Genomic DNA, 16,499 nt, shown 5'->3' with positions numbered 1-16,499 from the left:
GAAAAAGAAATGCAAAAAGGCAAAATGGTTGTCTGAGGAGGCCTTGCAAATAGCTGTAAAAAGAAGAGAAGAGAAAGGCAAAGGAGAAAAGAAAAGATGTACCCATCTGAATGCACAGTTCCAAAGAACAGCAAGGAGAGGTAAGAAAGCCTTCCGCAGTGATCAATGCAAAGAAACAGAGGAAAACAACAGAATAGGAAGACTAGAGAGCTCTTCAAGAAAATTAGAGATACCAAGGGAATATTTAATGCAAACATGGGAACAATAAAGGACAGAAATGGTATGGACCTAACAGAAGCAGAAGATATTAAACAGGGGTGGCAAGAATACACAGAAGAACTACACACACAAAAAAACTTCACGACCCATATAATCATGATGGTATGTTCACTCACCTAGAGCCTGACATCTTGGAATGTGAAGTCAAGTGAGCCTTAGGAAGCATCATTATGAACAAAGCTAGTGGAGGTGATGGAACTCCAGTTGAGCTATTTCAAATCTTAAAAGATGATGCTGTGAAAATGCTGCGCTCAATATGCCAGCAAATTTGGAAAACTCAGCAGTGGCCACAGGACTGGAAAAGATCAGTTTTCGTTCCAATCCCAAAGAAAGGCAATGCCAAAGAATGCTCAAACTACCGCAAATTGCACTCACCTCACTTGCTAGCAAAGTAATGCTCAAAATTCTCCAAGCCAGGCTTCAACAGTACTTGAACTGTGAACTTCCAGATGTTCAAGCTGGATTTAGAAAAGGCAGAGGAACCAGAAATCAAATTGCCAACATCTGCTGGATCATGGAAAAAGCAAGAGAGTTCCAGAAAAACATTTACTCCTGCTTTATTGACTATGCCAAAGCCTTTGACTGTGTGGATCACAACAAAATGTGGAAAATTCTTCAAGAGTTGGGTAAACCAGACCACCTGACCTTCCTCCTGAGAAATCTGTATGCAGGTCAAGAAGCAACAGTTAGAACTGGACATGGAACAACTGACTGGTTCCAAATCACGAAAGGAGTATGTTAAGGCTGTATATTGTCACCCTACTTATTTAACTTATATGCAGAATACATTATGAGAAACTCTGGGCTGGAGGAAGCACAGGCTGGAGTCAAGACTTCTCAGAGAAATATCAATAACCTCAGATATGCAGATGACACCACCCTTATGGCAGAAAGCAAAGAAGAACTGAAGAGCCTCTTGATGAAAGTGAAAGACGAGAGTGAAAAAGTTTGCCTAAATCTCAACATTCAGAAAACTAAAGTCACGGCATCTGATCCCATCACTTCATGGGAAATAGATGGGGAAGCAGTGGAAACAGTGACAGACTTCATTTTGGGGGCTCCAAAATCACTGCAGATGGTGACTTCAGCCATGAAATTAAAAGACACTTGCTCCTTGGAAGATAAGTTGTGACCAACCTAGACAACATATTGAAAAGCAGATATTACTTTGCCAACAAAGTCCGTCCAGCCAAGGCTATGCTTTTTCCAGAAGTCATGTATGGATGTGAGAGTTGGGCTATAAAGAAAGCTGAGTGCCAAAGAACTGATGCTTTTGAACTGTAGAGTTGGAGAAGACTCTTGAGAGTGCCTTAGACTGCAAGGAAACCCAACCAGTCCATCCTAAAGGAAATCAATCCTGAATATTCTTTGGAAGGACTGATGCTGGTGTTGAAACTCCAATACTTTGGCCACCTGATGTGAAAAACTGACTCATTTGAAAAGACCCTGATGCCAAGAAAGATTGAAGGTGGTTGGAGAAGGGGATGACAGAGTATATTATTGGATAGCATCACCGACTCAATGGACATGAGTTTGAGTAAACTCCGGGAGTTGGTGATGGACAGGGAGGCCTGATGTGCTGCAGTCCACGGGGTCACAAAGAGTAGGACACAACTGAGTGACTGAACTGAACTGGTGTCTCCTCTCAGCTGTGGGTTTGGGAAAGCAGCCAGAGACTGGTAAATGACGGTGTGATGGGGCACCCATAACACTTGACTTGTACCCAAGGTTATGGGTGGATTTGGCACCCCAGGCCACAACCATCCAACCCTGGACCCACAAAAGGCTCCCCCTGATGCCAAAGGATCCTGGCCTCCTTAGGGCCTCATGGAAGGCCTGCTTCCAAACACCTGCACTGTAAGATTCACTTTCCTGGGGTTAGCTAATAGACAGCTAATGCATTTGTGTGCTAAGATGCTTCACTTGTGTCCAGCTCTTTGCAACCCTATGGACTATAGCCTTCTGGGCTCCTCTGTCCATGATAGTCTCCAAGCAAGAATACTGGAGTGGATTCCTCGGGTTAACACACTGAAATTCACTCTAAAATATCATCTACCCCAATAACAATTTTTTTTCCCCTTTGATGCCTCTTTTACTGTTCTGCAGCTTTTTAAATTTTCCATCACACATGCATTTTTACGAATGTCATCCCTTGAGATCTATTTGTTTGCTAGAAAGTGGTTTCCATTCTGAATGGCCCCCTTATTAGAAAACCATCAATTACTGGAAGGTTTGAAACAAAAAGAAAACATTTGAAACCCTTCTTCCTGCCTCAGCTGATCCATTGGCATGCCCTCTCCTCTGAAAATCACCATGTGTTTTCCTGTGTGACCGTGTGCAGCAAATTATTACAATTAGGACCAAAGAGTAAAAAGCATGGCTTCAACTTTAATTAAATTTAAATTAAATGAGTTTGATTTTTTGCTGAGCAGTTCATTTCTGCCGAGGGTCCGGGGGTTTCTGACCCACCAATCTAACAAGCAGCTGAAGAGTCCATGGGGAAGATCTCCTAACGACGTGGGACCATTTCCTTCAGCCGTAAACATGTCTCCTGGATCAAGAAGGAACTGCTAGTCCCCGGGGAGCTCCCAGGGTGCCTCAGGTAGAAAATGTGCTTCTATAAGCGAAAATCCAACAAACTTCAGAGAATCTATCATTTTCCTCATCCTCCAACTCAACTCCCAGAAGAAGCTATGCAATTTACACCCACTGAAATGCTGGGGCACAGAGAGACCAGGGAGAAAATGAGAAGCTGGGTGCAGGGGTTGAGGAGGCTTGCAGGAAATCACTCATTCTTACCTGCATGAACGCGGTCTACAGGCGGCCTCTGAGCTGGGGACTTTGGGGTTCACTCTCTCTTCAGCCCCTCCCCACTCGTCTCTGCAGAACCAGGGCAGGTACAGCATGAACCGTGTTCCAGTATCCGAACATGAAAGACCCACATCTTAATGTTGGGGTTATTTTAAGTCTTTTGCAAAGCAAAAAAATGATTACTGCCCCCCTCCCCACAAAGATAGTCCACATCCTAATCTCTGGAACCTGGGAACATCAAGATGTGAGTGAGCTAATGATGCTGAGAGGATGTCTTCCCGGACCACGTGGACAGGCCCTGAGAGCACCACGTGGGTGGTCCTGAGAGCACACAGAGGAGAAGACAAGGTGAATAGAGAGGCAGGGACCAGAGCGATGCCCCCTCCAAACCAGAAGCACTGGGCAGCCCCTGGAAGCTGGCAGAGGAAGGAAGGAGCCTCCACTGGGGTCTTCAGAGGGAGCTGGGTCCACAGACACCCTGATATTGGATGTCTGGGCCCCAGAGATGAGAGAGAATACAGTTTTGTTCTTTTAAGTCCCCAGTTTGTGATCATTCATTACAAGCCCCCAGAAATGAATGCACTCCTTCTCCAAAAAATGATTAAAAAGTCACTATCATTCAATCAGTAAATGCACTGATACCCTCTTCTTAATGAGCCATCACTCCTTGCTGAGCACTGGCCCATGTACTGTCACATGTGATGGTAACCGCTTCCAGCACCTCCTGTTTCACAGTCAAGGAAACAGAAGCTCAGAAATGTTGGGTCACTTGCTCAAGGTCACCCAGCAAGAGTCAGAGCCCAGAGCTGGATTGGCCTCTCTCTGAAGCCCCAGTGTTAGCCACATCTCTGGGGCTCTGGGCCCATGTTGGGCTCTAGTGTGAGTCCCCAGCAGGGGTCAGAAGACTGTGTACCCTGCCTGGAGCCACATGCAAGTCATTCTAGAACCTTGTTCCTTTATCCCAGTGTGCACCCTACTTGGTTCAGAGAGAAATGTGGAGCAGAGCAAGAACACTCTAGAAAGGCCTGCTGTGGACATGGAGGAGGAGGATGAAGGAGATGGTCTATGACAATCTACTTCCCTTCGTCCTCTTAGCAAGTGTCTTATCAAATGTATTCTGTCTCTTGGGTGTTTTCTTGCCTCTCTAGAAGTCTCATTATAGAAAAAGACTCTGAAGCTGCTCATGGTGGGTGTCTGGAGATTGTCAGGGTAGGAATTGCAGGGGGTTCCAGAGCCACTGGATCATGGTCCCTTCTTGTAAGCTGGGGTCCCCTCAGGGCATGGTGGGGACAGGAAGCTGGGCATAGAGGGGAAGCGTAGACTCTCGGTGAGGCAGGCAGGGTCCTTTCTGGCTCCACTCCCTACCTGTCCATGTAAACTGCTTAACTTCTGACAGCCTTCACAAAATGGGAAGAAGAACAACCTAATAATGTCATATATAACAAATTATAGTGTGTATTTCAGGAGAAAACATGTGAAAATACAATTGACCCTTGAACACAGTTTGAACTGTGTAAGTCTGCATATGTGTGGACTTTTTTCACTAAATGTTAATTTCACTGAAGTGGTGCTACAGTCCTACGCAGTCTGTGACTGAGGGAATACAGGGATGTGAAGCTGTGGATACAGAGGGTTGACTGTAAAGTTGTACAGACATTTTTGACCGTTTGGAGTTTTGGCATCCTAGCCCCTGCATTGTTCAGGGGTGAGCTCGTCTCCACACAATTTCAGGCACAGTGGGTAGTTAAGAAGCATCAGTTTCTTTTATATTTTGAGCTTCCAGAGAATTAAAGTATTTTACATTTTTTATTGAATTTTTTCCCTTCATTTTTATTTATTTATTTTTTTACTTTACAATATTGTATTGGTTTTGCCATACATCAACATGAATCCACCACGGGTATACATGTGTTCCCAATCCTGAACCCCCCTCCCACCTCCCTCCCCATACCATCCCTCTGGGTCATCCCAGTGCATCAGCCCCAAGCATCCTGTATCCTGCATCGAACCTAGACTGGTGATTCATTTCTTATATGATATTATACATGTATTAATGCCATTCTCCCAAATCATCCCACCCTCTCCCTCTCCCACAGAGTCCAAAATACTGTTCTATACATCTGTCTCTTTTGCTGTCTCACATACAGGGTTATCATTACCATCTTTCTAAATTCCATATATATGCATTAGTATACTGTATTAGTGTTTTTCTTTCTGGCCTACTTCACTCTGTATAATCGGCTCCAGTTTCATCCACCTCATTAGAACTGATTCAAATGTATTCTTTTTAATGGCTGAGCAATACTCCATTGGGTATATTTATTGAATTTTAAAGGACCTGTATTCATTTAGAAAGTAATTAAGTCTGATTCCTGAAATAGTGTGTGGTGATGGGAGAGTATGATGGGAACCAAGATCCAATAATCCCCAGATCATCGATTCTCATCCAGTTGTCAAGGCAACATAGGGTACCACAGCCCTCTCCAAGGGTGCACTAACAAACTTTGGTGGACACACAAAATTATCCAGATGCATTTTTTAAGAGCAGTTTCCGTCAGGGCAGCATTGAGCTGAGAGCCAGGCTACATCCGCTTCAGTTCAGTTCAGTTCAGTTCAGTCGCTCAGTCGTGTCCGACTCTTTGCAACCCCATGAATCCAAGCATGCCAGCCCTCCCTGTCCATCACCAACTCCCAGAGTTCACTCAAACTCATGTCCATCAAGTCGGTGATGCCATCCAGCCATCTCATCCTCTGTCGTCCTCTTTTCCTCCTGCCCCCAATCCCTCCCAGCATCAGAGTCTTTTCCAAGGAGTCAACTCTTCGCATGAGGTGGCCAAAGTACTCGAGTTTCAGCTTTAGCATCATTCCTTCCAAAGAACACCCAGGGCTGATCTCCTTCAGAATGGACTGGTTGGATCTCCTTGCAGTCCAAGGGACTCTCAAGAGTCTTCTCCAACACCACAGTTCAAAAGCATCAATTCTTTCATGCTCAGCTTTCTTCACAGTCCAACTCTCACATCCATACATGACCACTGGAAAAACCATAGCCTTGACTAAATGGACCTTTGTTGGCAAAGTAATGTGTCTGCTTTTCAATATGCTATCTAGGTTGGTCATAACTTTTCTTCCAAGGAGTAAGTGTCTTTTAATTTCATGGCTGCAGTCACCATCTGCAGTGATTTTGGAGCCCAAAAAGATAAAGTCTGACACTGTTTCCAATGTTTCCCCATCTATTTCCCAGGAAGTAATGGGACCAGATGCCATGACTTTCGTTTTCTGAATGTTGAGCTTTAAGCCAACTTTTTCACTCTCCTCTTTCACTTTCATCAAGAGGCTTTTCAGTTCCTCTTCATTTTCTGCAATAAGGGTGGTGTCATCTGCATATCTGAGGTTATTGATATTTCTCCCGGCAATCTTGATTCCAGCTTGTGTTTCTTCCAGCCCAGCGTTTCTCATGATGTACTCTGCATAGAAGTTAAATAAGCAGGGTGACAATATACAGCCTTGGTGTACTCCTTTTCCTATTTGGAACCAGTCTGTTGTTCCATGTCCAGTTCTAACTGTTGCTTCCTGACCTGCATACAGGTTTCTCAAGAGGCAGGTCAGGTGGTCTGGTATTCCCATCTCTTGAACAATTTTCCACAGTTTATTGTGATCCACACAGTCAAAGGCTTTGGCGTAGTCAATAAAGCAGAAGTAGATGTTTTTTCTGGAACTCTCTCACTTTTTCCATGATCCAGCGGATGTTGGCAATTTGATCTCTAGTTCCTCTGCCTTTTCTAAAACCAGCTTGAACATCTGGAAGTTCATGGTTCACATATTGCTGAAGTCTGGCTTGGAGAATTTTGAGCATTACTTTACTAGCACGTGAGATGAGTGCAATTGTGCGGTAGTTTGATCATTCTTTGGCATTGCCTTTCTTTGGGATTGGAATGAAAACTGATCTTTTCCAGTCCTGCGGCCACTGCTGAGTTTTCCAAATTTGCTGGCATATTGAGTGCAGCACTATCACAGCATCATCTTCCAGGATTTGAAATAGCTCAACAGGAATTCCATTACCTCCACTAGCTTTGTTCATAGTGATACTTTCTAAGGCCCACTTGACTTCACATTCCAGGATGTCTGGCTCTAGGTGAGTGATCATACCATCGTGATTATCTTGGTCATGAAGATATTTTTTGTGCAGTTCTTCTGTGTATTCTTACCACCTCTTCTTAATATCTTCTGCTTCTGTTAGGTACATACCGTTTCTGTCCTTTATCGAGCCCATCTTTGCATGAAATGTTCCCTTGGTATCTCTAATTTTCTTGAAGAGATCTCTAGTCTTTCCCATTCTGTTCTTTTCCTCTATTTCTTTGCATTGATTGCTGAGGAAGGCTATCTTATCTCTTCTTGCTGTTCTTTGGAACTCTGCATTCAGATGCTTATATCTTTCCTTTTCTCCTTTACTTCTTGCTTCTCTTCTTTTCACAGCTATTTGTAAGGCCTCTGCAGACAGCCATTTTGCTTTTTTGCATTTCTTTTCCATGGGGTTGGTCTTGATCCCTCTCTCCTGTACAATGTCACAAACCTCAGTCCATAGTTCATCAGGCACTCTATATAATCAGATCTAGGCCCTTAAATCTATTTCTCACTTCCACTGTATAATCATAGGGATTTGGTTTAGGTCATACCTGAATGGTCTAGTGGTTTTCCCTAATTTCTTCAATTTAAGTCTGAATCTGGAAATAAGGAGCTCATGGTCTGAGCCACAGTCAGCTCCCAGTCTTGTTTTTGCTGACTGTATAGAGCTTCTCCATCTTTGGCTGCAAAGAATATAATCCATCTGATTTCGGTGTTGACCATCTGGTGATGTCCATGTGTAGAGTCTTCTCTTGTGTTGTTGGAAGAGGGTGTTTGCTATGGCCAGTGCGTTCTCTTGGCAAAACTCTATTAGCCTTTACCCTGCTTCATTCCCCATTCCAAGGCCAAATTTGCCTGTTACTTCAGGTGTTTCTTGACTTCCTACTTTTGCATTCCAGTCCCCTATAATGAAAAGGACATCTTTTTTGGGTGTTAGTTCTAAAAGGTCTTATAGGTCTTCATAGAACCGTTCAACTTCAGCTTCTTCAGCATTACTAGTTGGGGCATAGACTTGGATTACTGTGATATTGAATGGTTTGCCTTGGAAACAAACAGATCATTCTGCATAATGATGCTAAAATTGCTGTAAGAGTAATGGCAAGAGAACTGTTACATGGGTACCACAGAAAGATTGGAGTTGGAAAACTCTGCCTGGTAAATATATAAATGAACACAGTCAGGAAAGGTCCTAATTCTATTAAAACAGTGACAAAACTTGAAGGGCAGTCAATTTACTGCTCAGTGATGTTACAGACAAGGTGAGGCACTGTGATGTCACGGCAGAGATCCCATTTAATGCTTGCTGACTTCTTTAGTGATGCTTTGAGATTTCAGCTTCTCCAGCGAAAGATACCAAAGTTTTTTGGCCCTCAAAAATTGTTCCTGAGAAGAAACCCTTTGTAAATCTCTAGACTGGATTGTGAGTGTCATCTGAGCTGAGGGAGGTTTCCTCCAGTGATGTGCTGGCAAGATCCATGAAAATACTGAGACCTGCTCTCTGAGATGGGCCTGGGCGCAGCTGATCCACCTGGAAATACTGCTTATGCTACTGGAACTAAACTGTCACCTGCTCACTCAAAAATAAGGACAGACTAACTCCTGGCATGGGACAGGGACTAAAGATGGAGGTCATAAACAGAGGCAAGATGATCGTGCTCAGGGAGCCCCTCCAAACAATCCAGTTATAAAGACTTTGATGTGTGGGATCAGAGCAGGGAAATCCCACTTCCCATAACAAACAAGTATAAATTCCTGAAGAGTTTTGTGTGAGATCAATCTATGTTTTCTGGATTAAATCTCATGGCCTTAAAGAGATCCCTTCTTCTACTCAGAGTGACTGACTAGGATTAGCAATGAAGGACAAACAATCTACATACCTTAAAAAGGAAGGTGGCAATATTTCAAACTGCTAGAGGAGTGTTCCAAGTGAGAAGAGTAGCAGTGAGCTCTAGGAGCACGCCAATGCCATTTGCTCCCGTGACACAGGGATGGTGAGTGTGGATGATAATGGAGGTGATCATGATGATATGATATAATGACGACATAATGATGATGATCACGACTATGATGATAACTAACGATGGTTTGATGATGGTGGTGGTGAGGGTGATGGTGGTGATGATATTGAGGATGTGATATGATGATGATAATGGTGATGGTGAAGACAGTGGCATGAAGCTAAAGTCCATGGGAGACTGCCTCTAGAGCAGGGGTTGGCAAACTATGGCCCATGGGCCAGATCTGGCCCACTTCCTGTTTTTGTAGATAAAGTTTTATTAACATACAGTCATGCTCATTTGCTTACATACTGTCTTTCGCTACCTTCACCCTAAATAACAACGAAGTTAAGTAGTTACAATAGAGACTATATGGCCCACAAAGCCTAAAAGATTTACCATTTGACCCTTTACAGAGAAGTGTGACAATTCCTGCTGTAGGTGGAAGGGGAATTAGACTTCATGTGTTCACTGGCCCAGTTTTCTTCAATCGCTCGTGAGCATAAAAACCACTTCGGAGCTTCTTATGTAGGCTTGTGGGCAGGTGGTTTGTGGACAATTCATTGATAAACACTTCACAGGGTCCATATACAGGTCTTTCAAAACCAGACATGTGGTTTTAAGAGAGCTTAAGTGCCTCTAATCCTCTAGTCTATTAAGTGAGGATTATATATTTTATCTAGAGGTGTTGGGAACCTAAATTGATGAAAAGTAGAAGAGTTCAACATTACATAAAGTTGAGTGGAATTAAGCTAGTTCAATCCTCCTGGAACAAATAAACATCTTCAAGCTTCTCACACCGGCCAGGATATAGTCCTTTAAGTTTGTCAGTCATTAAGTGGACCCACTGGAGAAAATTTTACATTGCCTTTAAATGATCCATTACTGTGATTTTGAGGGGAGCTTAAGTACTTACTATTGTCTCAGGGCAGTTAATGCCCCAGTTTTGAAATGCATTCTCTCCAAGAATCACCATTTTCAGTTTGTGATTTTTTCCCCTGGGATTTTTCTAAGAAGATAAAGCTAAATTAAATTCTTCTTCATACCGTCCAACATGAGTTATGGCCTCAGTCTCATTTAGCAACGTTCCCAATTTATCACCATTAAAAATGGTCTAAGAGGGCTTAATTTAGATAACATATTCCTTTGCTTCATTCCACTCCCCCGTGACTCGAAATTCTCCTTCTGGTGCCACAAAAAGACATAGGTTCTCCCTGAAACAGACATTACTGATTCCCAAATGATGTTCCTGAAGTGTGAGCTGATTTTCACGAAATGAGACAGATGTGTGGAGCTCCCACCAGCCACCTGCAATGGCTTCGGATCCACTTTTTAAATGAGAAAGGGAAGACATTCGGCAGAAATCCCTAGTTGTTCTTTGGGAAAGAGGAATCTTGGCCGAGGAGGCTACACCAATTCCACATATTCAGGCTTCTGAAACCCACAGGCAAGGGGGAGATAGCATTCTTGGATTAGTTGGCTGTAAATGCAGAGATAATGAGACATGCCTGAGACCAGAGAAGGCTAGTTTTGATACTTGTATCAAAACTGACAGGTGGTGAAAAATGACAAACACACTTGGGGAAAACATCTCTCGATTAGATAAAGAGCTTTATGGAAAACAAGTTCAATGTTTGAGGAGGGCGGCACAGTGTAGCCTGCAAGAAACAGGATCCCCACATCATTCGCTTGCTCTATTTCCTGGTATAATCCCCATCCAAGGGTCTTGTGGACCCCACCCTTGCTAATGCCATTTGGAGATTTATTTTCATTTAAGAGACTTGCCATTTCTGTGTATAAAACTAATGTGTCTTAAGGGCAGTGTGTGCGTTTATTCAGAAGTGACAACGAGTTACAAAAAAGAAAATCAACATTAGATCCCCAAACTCTGAAACACAGACGTAACCATGTGAACATTTCACTTTTTACACCCGTTTTGGCTGTGTCCAATGTATGAAGAAATACGGGGTGTACATGAATTACAAAAGTAGATCTTGTGCTTCTTAGCAACTAGCTTTTCTCTGAAAAATACTTTGTGAAAACCCCACAGGTGTAGATATTCACAATCATTTTTTTTTTATTTTTATTTTTTTTAATTTTAGTTTTTTATTTTTTAAATTTTAAAATCTTTAATTCTTACATGCATTCCCAAACATGAACCCCCCTCCCACCTCCCTCCCCATAACAACTTTCTGGGTCATCCCCATGCACCAGCCCCAAGCATGCTGCCTCCTGCGTCAGACATAGACTGGCGATTCAATTCACATGATAGTATACATGTTAGAATGTCATTCTCCCAAATCATCCCACCCTCTCCCTCTCCCTCTGAGTCCAAAAGTCCGTTATACACATCTGTGTCTCTTTCCCTGTCTTGCATACAGGGTCGTCATTGCCATCTTCCTAAAGCTTCTGCACAACAAAGGAAACTATAAGCAAGGTGAAAAGACAGCCTTCTGAATGGGAGAAAATAATAGAAAATGAAGCAACTGACAAACAACTAATCTCAAAAATATACAAGCAACTTATGCAGCTCAATTCCAGAAAATAAAACGACCCAATCAAAAAATGGGCCAAAGAACTAAATACACAATCATTTTTGAAAATGGAAGTGCTGTCCTATTGTATGAACAAATCCCAGCTTATATAATCAATTGCTTATTGGAGGCACTTAGCGTGTTCCCAAGTTTTTGTTTTTATTCGTAAAGCACTGACAGCCCCCCTGATGTCCACCACCTAGACCCTCTGTCCAGTCCTTTTCTTATAAACACACCCTCCCCTCCCAGTCCCACTGTGGCAGATGAAGGGTTAAGGTAACACATTTAACAGGTAAAACTGGGAGCCATGCATGCAGCTCTTTCCTTGGTTTCCAAACACCTGCCAGGGTGTGTCTCCCATGCTCTCCAGGAAGGAGAGGAGACAGTGTCCGGTGTCAGACAGGAGCCCAAGGCAGCCGGGCACCCAGGACTCTCCTCCAAAGATCACCGACCTCCTTCCCTCTGACACACTCGCTGTTCTCCAAGGCAAGGCCCCTGCCGATGCCCAGCATGGTGATGTTCATTCCCTTTGATTGTCCACTTTAGGGACTAAAGGAAGAATGATGGTTGGTGATTTAGACTTTCAACCCTGGTGCGAGCTCACATTTAGTGAAAACCCAGCCGTCTCTGAGCAATGCTCTTTGACCCGTTTTCAGAAAGCAAACTGAGAACTTTAAAATTAAGTCTTTAAAAAGTGATTCAAATACAATCACAGACGCTGGGTAATGGGAACACAGGGATCATTGAGCTATGCCTTCTACTTTTTTGTACATTTGAAATTTTCCATAATAAAAAGTTGACCAAAAAGGAACCCAAATGAGCTTAGCTGTGAGGATTCAATGCCCTCGTGGATTTAAGAGCAAGTCTACTTAAATGAATTTAAGTAACGATTCTACTTCCCTTATGGCTCAGAGAGTAAAGAATTTGCCTGCAGTGCGGGAGACCCAGATTCAATCCCTAGGTCAGGAAGACTCCCTGGAGAAGGAAATGGCAGCCCACTCCAATATTTTTGCCTGGAGAATTCCATGGACAGAAGAGCCATGGGGTCGCAAAGAGACACAACTGAGTGACTAACACTTTTTCTACTTAAAAAAATTAAAAAAAAAAACCCTACACACAGTGAATTTCAAGCTGCTTCATGAAGCACACATGCCTTAATTTCTGTTCTCTGTTCCATCACAAAGTTTTCTTTGTAAGTTCCATTTTCCCTTTCCTGCTGGAGAACATCACTCCATGGAGAAAAGCCCATTCAGCCATCAGTCCAGGGAATGGGGAATTTTCCAGGCAGTCGTATTTCTTGGAGAGGAGGAGAGAAAATACATCTCACTTCTGTATCTCAGACAAAACCAGGGAGAGCCACATGGAAAGAGAGGAGGAAGGGCCAGGAATGCAGGTGTCCCCTTCTCAGAATACCCTGGCCAACTCAGCCCACGTGACTCTCTCCTCTTGCAAATGGCACTTGAGTCGAGGTCATTAAAATGCTCCTGATTTATGGCAAGTTCATGGCAAATTTACTGGGGGTCTCACAAAAGTTATTGTTGTGATGGTTTGAACAGAGCTAGGGCAGGGCAACTGCACGGCTGGGCCCCCCACAAGCTGTCACCTCTACCCTGGCTCTCCGCTTCCTGGAAGATGGATTATAGTGGCACTGCTGTGGTTTCTCAGCGTGACAGGAGCGAGGCTTGGCCAAGGTGGCTGCCTTCCAGAGCCACCTCATGAGTTAACAGCAAACATCAGGCAAGTCTCATCTTGATTTAGCTGGAAATCAGGAAGGCAGGAGCCGAAAGCGTGGCTGACAGCTTCCAAGCACTTCTCCCTCCTCGGTGCTTATCACAGCCCCAACGCAGTCAGCCCCTGACTTTCCTGGGGTTCACTCACCCCAAAGAGGATCCCTTCCCAGATTTCATGCTGGGTAAATATCAGTGAGCCCCAGTTTTCCAAAGTGGTCTACCACACACCTGTGCTACTGGAGAGAAGGTGGGAGGGACGTGTGCAGGACAGGAGGAGAGCAGCCCATCACCGTCCATGTGTGATGAGGCATTTTCATCAAAAAGAAAGATGTATTGTCAACCAGGCAACAGGATCTGACATGCAATTATGTCTGTGCACCTGCAGCTCGCCCCATATGCAAAATCCACAGGTGCAAACCTTGAGTCCAAAGACAGCCCTTTAAATCACCCGGCTCCAGATACGCCAGCGGTTCCTGTCGGAGCAGGAAGGCTGCTTTCAGGGAAGAGAAACTGTGGGAGAAGCTCATTCAGGACTTCTTTCTCACACTTGGTTGTGCTTCCTTCATCCAGGGAGAACTTTCACCCTGGAGAAATGACAAGCCTTTCTCTGGATCATTTCTGCAGCTGGTGTCCTATTCTCCTGCCCGACACAAATGAGGGGAGGAACGTTTGTCTTGTGTGTGTGCGTCTGAACAGCTAACACCATGCTGGCTCATCCGTCTTCTCTGGGCATCTCACTAGGACACTGGACATCTCCGTGTTTCGGCACCCTTCTGCATCTCCTTTCAGGCACGTCACCAAACCACACCTTTAAAGCTGCAGACACCCCCACCAGAAGCTTCTGTCCCTCCAGCACCTCCACTGTCATCATTTTTGCTGTCTTCCAGGGACGAGCCTACACACAACCTCACCCTGAAGGCTATGCCCCCTCTGCCCCACACACACTCTCTTCTCTCTCCCCTCTCTGAACCCCAATTGTATTTTGTCCCTCTTTGTCACTTTGATAATTCTTACCATGTATCAAGGAGAGCTGTGCACCTTTCTCAACCACGTTAATACCGGTGAAGTTAGTGACTTGAACCCTCAATGAGGGTGGTTGAGCTGACAGTTGTGCTTGCCTTGCCTTATTCAGTTCTCAGGAAAACCCATGTAACAACTGCTATTTTAAGTCCATTTTACAGATGAAGAAATTGAGGCTCAGGAAGATTCATTCATTTTTTTAAATATAAATTTATTTATTTTAATTGGATTCTAATTACTTTACAACATTTTTAACAAACATTTCTCGACTTCCAGGTATAAGCAGGTTGTCTCAGGCACTGGAGACATAAGAAGTGAAAAAAGAAAAAGAAACGCCGCTCTCATGGAGCACGTGGTCTGGTTAGAGAAAAGCTGTCAAAAGGGAACACATGACCAAGATACTTTCAGATGACAGTGCGTAAAGGAAACAAAATGCACGAATACAATAGAAAGTCACTGGGTGGGGTGGGGGAGTGGGCAGAGTAGGGAAAAGGCAGAATTCTAGCAGTGATCTCAAGGAGGTGGGGGATGAGCCATTCAAAGAGCTTTAGGAGGAACCGCCAGGAAGAAGGAGCAGAAGATGAGAAGGATGAGAGTCAAAGAACATGGATATCCAGGGTGAGGGGAGCACAGAAAGCCAGGGAGAGGCAGGCGATGGTGGGAGGAGAGGAGGGAGAAGGAAGAGGTCCTGCAGGTGCTTGGGTGGCCCCTGTGCTCACAGAGGTGACCAGGCAGAAGTGGCGGTCCTGATACTCCACCCCATTTCCCCAGCGCCCCAGGATAGGGAGCATGCTCTCACTGTCTCCCGCAGCTTCACGAAGTCCAGCACCCAGGTAGGCACACTCCACCAGATGTCTACCTGCACTCCACCTGCTGTGATGCCCGAGTCCTGCCAACCCTACACATTAGTTACTCTTATTATCAGCCTTCTGCAGGCAGGAACCTAAGGCCCAGCAAGGTCACCAGGTAGTCATGGGGCCTTGAACACATGCAGTCTGGGTCCCTAGCGCACCTCTTTGGGGCTAGAGGTTGTGGGTGGGTGTGCAGGTAACCCGCCTTGAGTGATGTGCCACCGAAGCCCCTAGGGATGTTCCAGGGTGTGGCCGCTACTCTCCATGGGCAGTGACCACCCTGCAGAAGTGTTTCTGGAAAGCCACCCTAAAGGGGATGCTATATCTGAGAACTGAGCACAAATGGCCCAAGAATCGGAAGCCCTGATTAAGTGTATGATTTCTTCGCAGAATTCAACTCCTGTGCTATATGAGAGACAACCTCAGCCCAAGCTGGGGCACTGGTGACCTTACCCCTGGCCCTGGGCTTAGCTCTCATGAACTTTACAGTGATGCCAGATCACCCCTGCTTTAGCGTGGCCTGTCCCCAGATGGCCCCAGCTGTCTGTCATCAGCAATAGTACCACCACATCAGGAGGGGCAAAGGGTGAGATCTCATGAAGTTTTCTACAGATTTTGTTTTCCCAAGACTCTTCGCGAATGAGATGCTCCCATCACTCCTGACAATAGGAAAACAGAACGTCGCACAATCATTAGATTTTATTTATGAGGGAAGGCCTGAGTTTGCTAAAGCCATTGTTGCGCATGTATAAGTAACAGTGGCATCTCCCCACGTCCACCTGGAGAAGCTGGGCTGCAAGAATTTAAAAATCATAATAAAGTGATTGACAGAGAGGACACTTCAGGCTCTGAGTCCTAGGATCTGCTTTTAAATATTTGAAAAGTATGATTTTATGCATAAAATGGGCTTCCCAGTTGGCACTAGTGGTAAAGAACCTGCCTGCCAATGCAGGAGATGTAAGAAATGCGGGTTTAATCCCTGGGTGGGGAAGATCCCCTGGAGGAAGGCCTGGCAATCCACTCCAATATTCTTGCATGGAGAATCCCATGGACAGAGAAGCCTGGTGGGCTACAGTCCACGGGGTGGCAAAGAGTCAGACATGACTGAAGTGAATAAAAAATAGCTAGGAGGAAATATATCTCAAGTCTCAAGGG

This window comes from Ovis canadensis, chromosome 13 (genome assembly GCF_042477335.2).
Source record: "Ovis canadensis isolate MfBH-ARS-UI-01 breed Bighorn chromosome 13, ARS-UI_OviCan_v2, whole genome shotgun sequence".
NCBI lineage: Eukaryota > Metazoa > Chordata > Mammalia > Artiodactyla > Bovidae > Ovis > Ovis canadensis.
The sequence above is the reverse complement of the archived record's forward strand: the minus strand, read 5'-3'. Positions refer to the sequence as shown.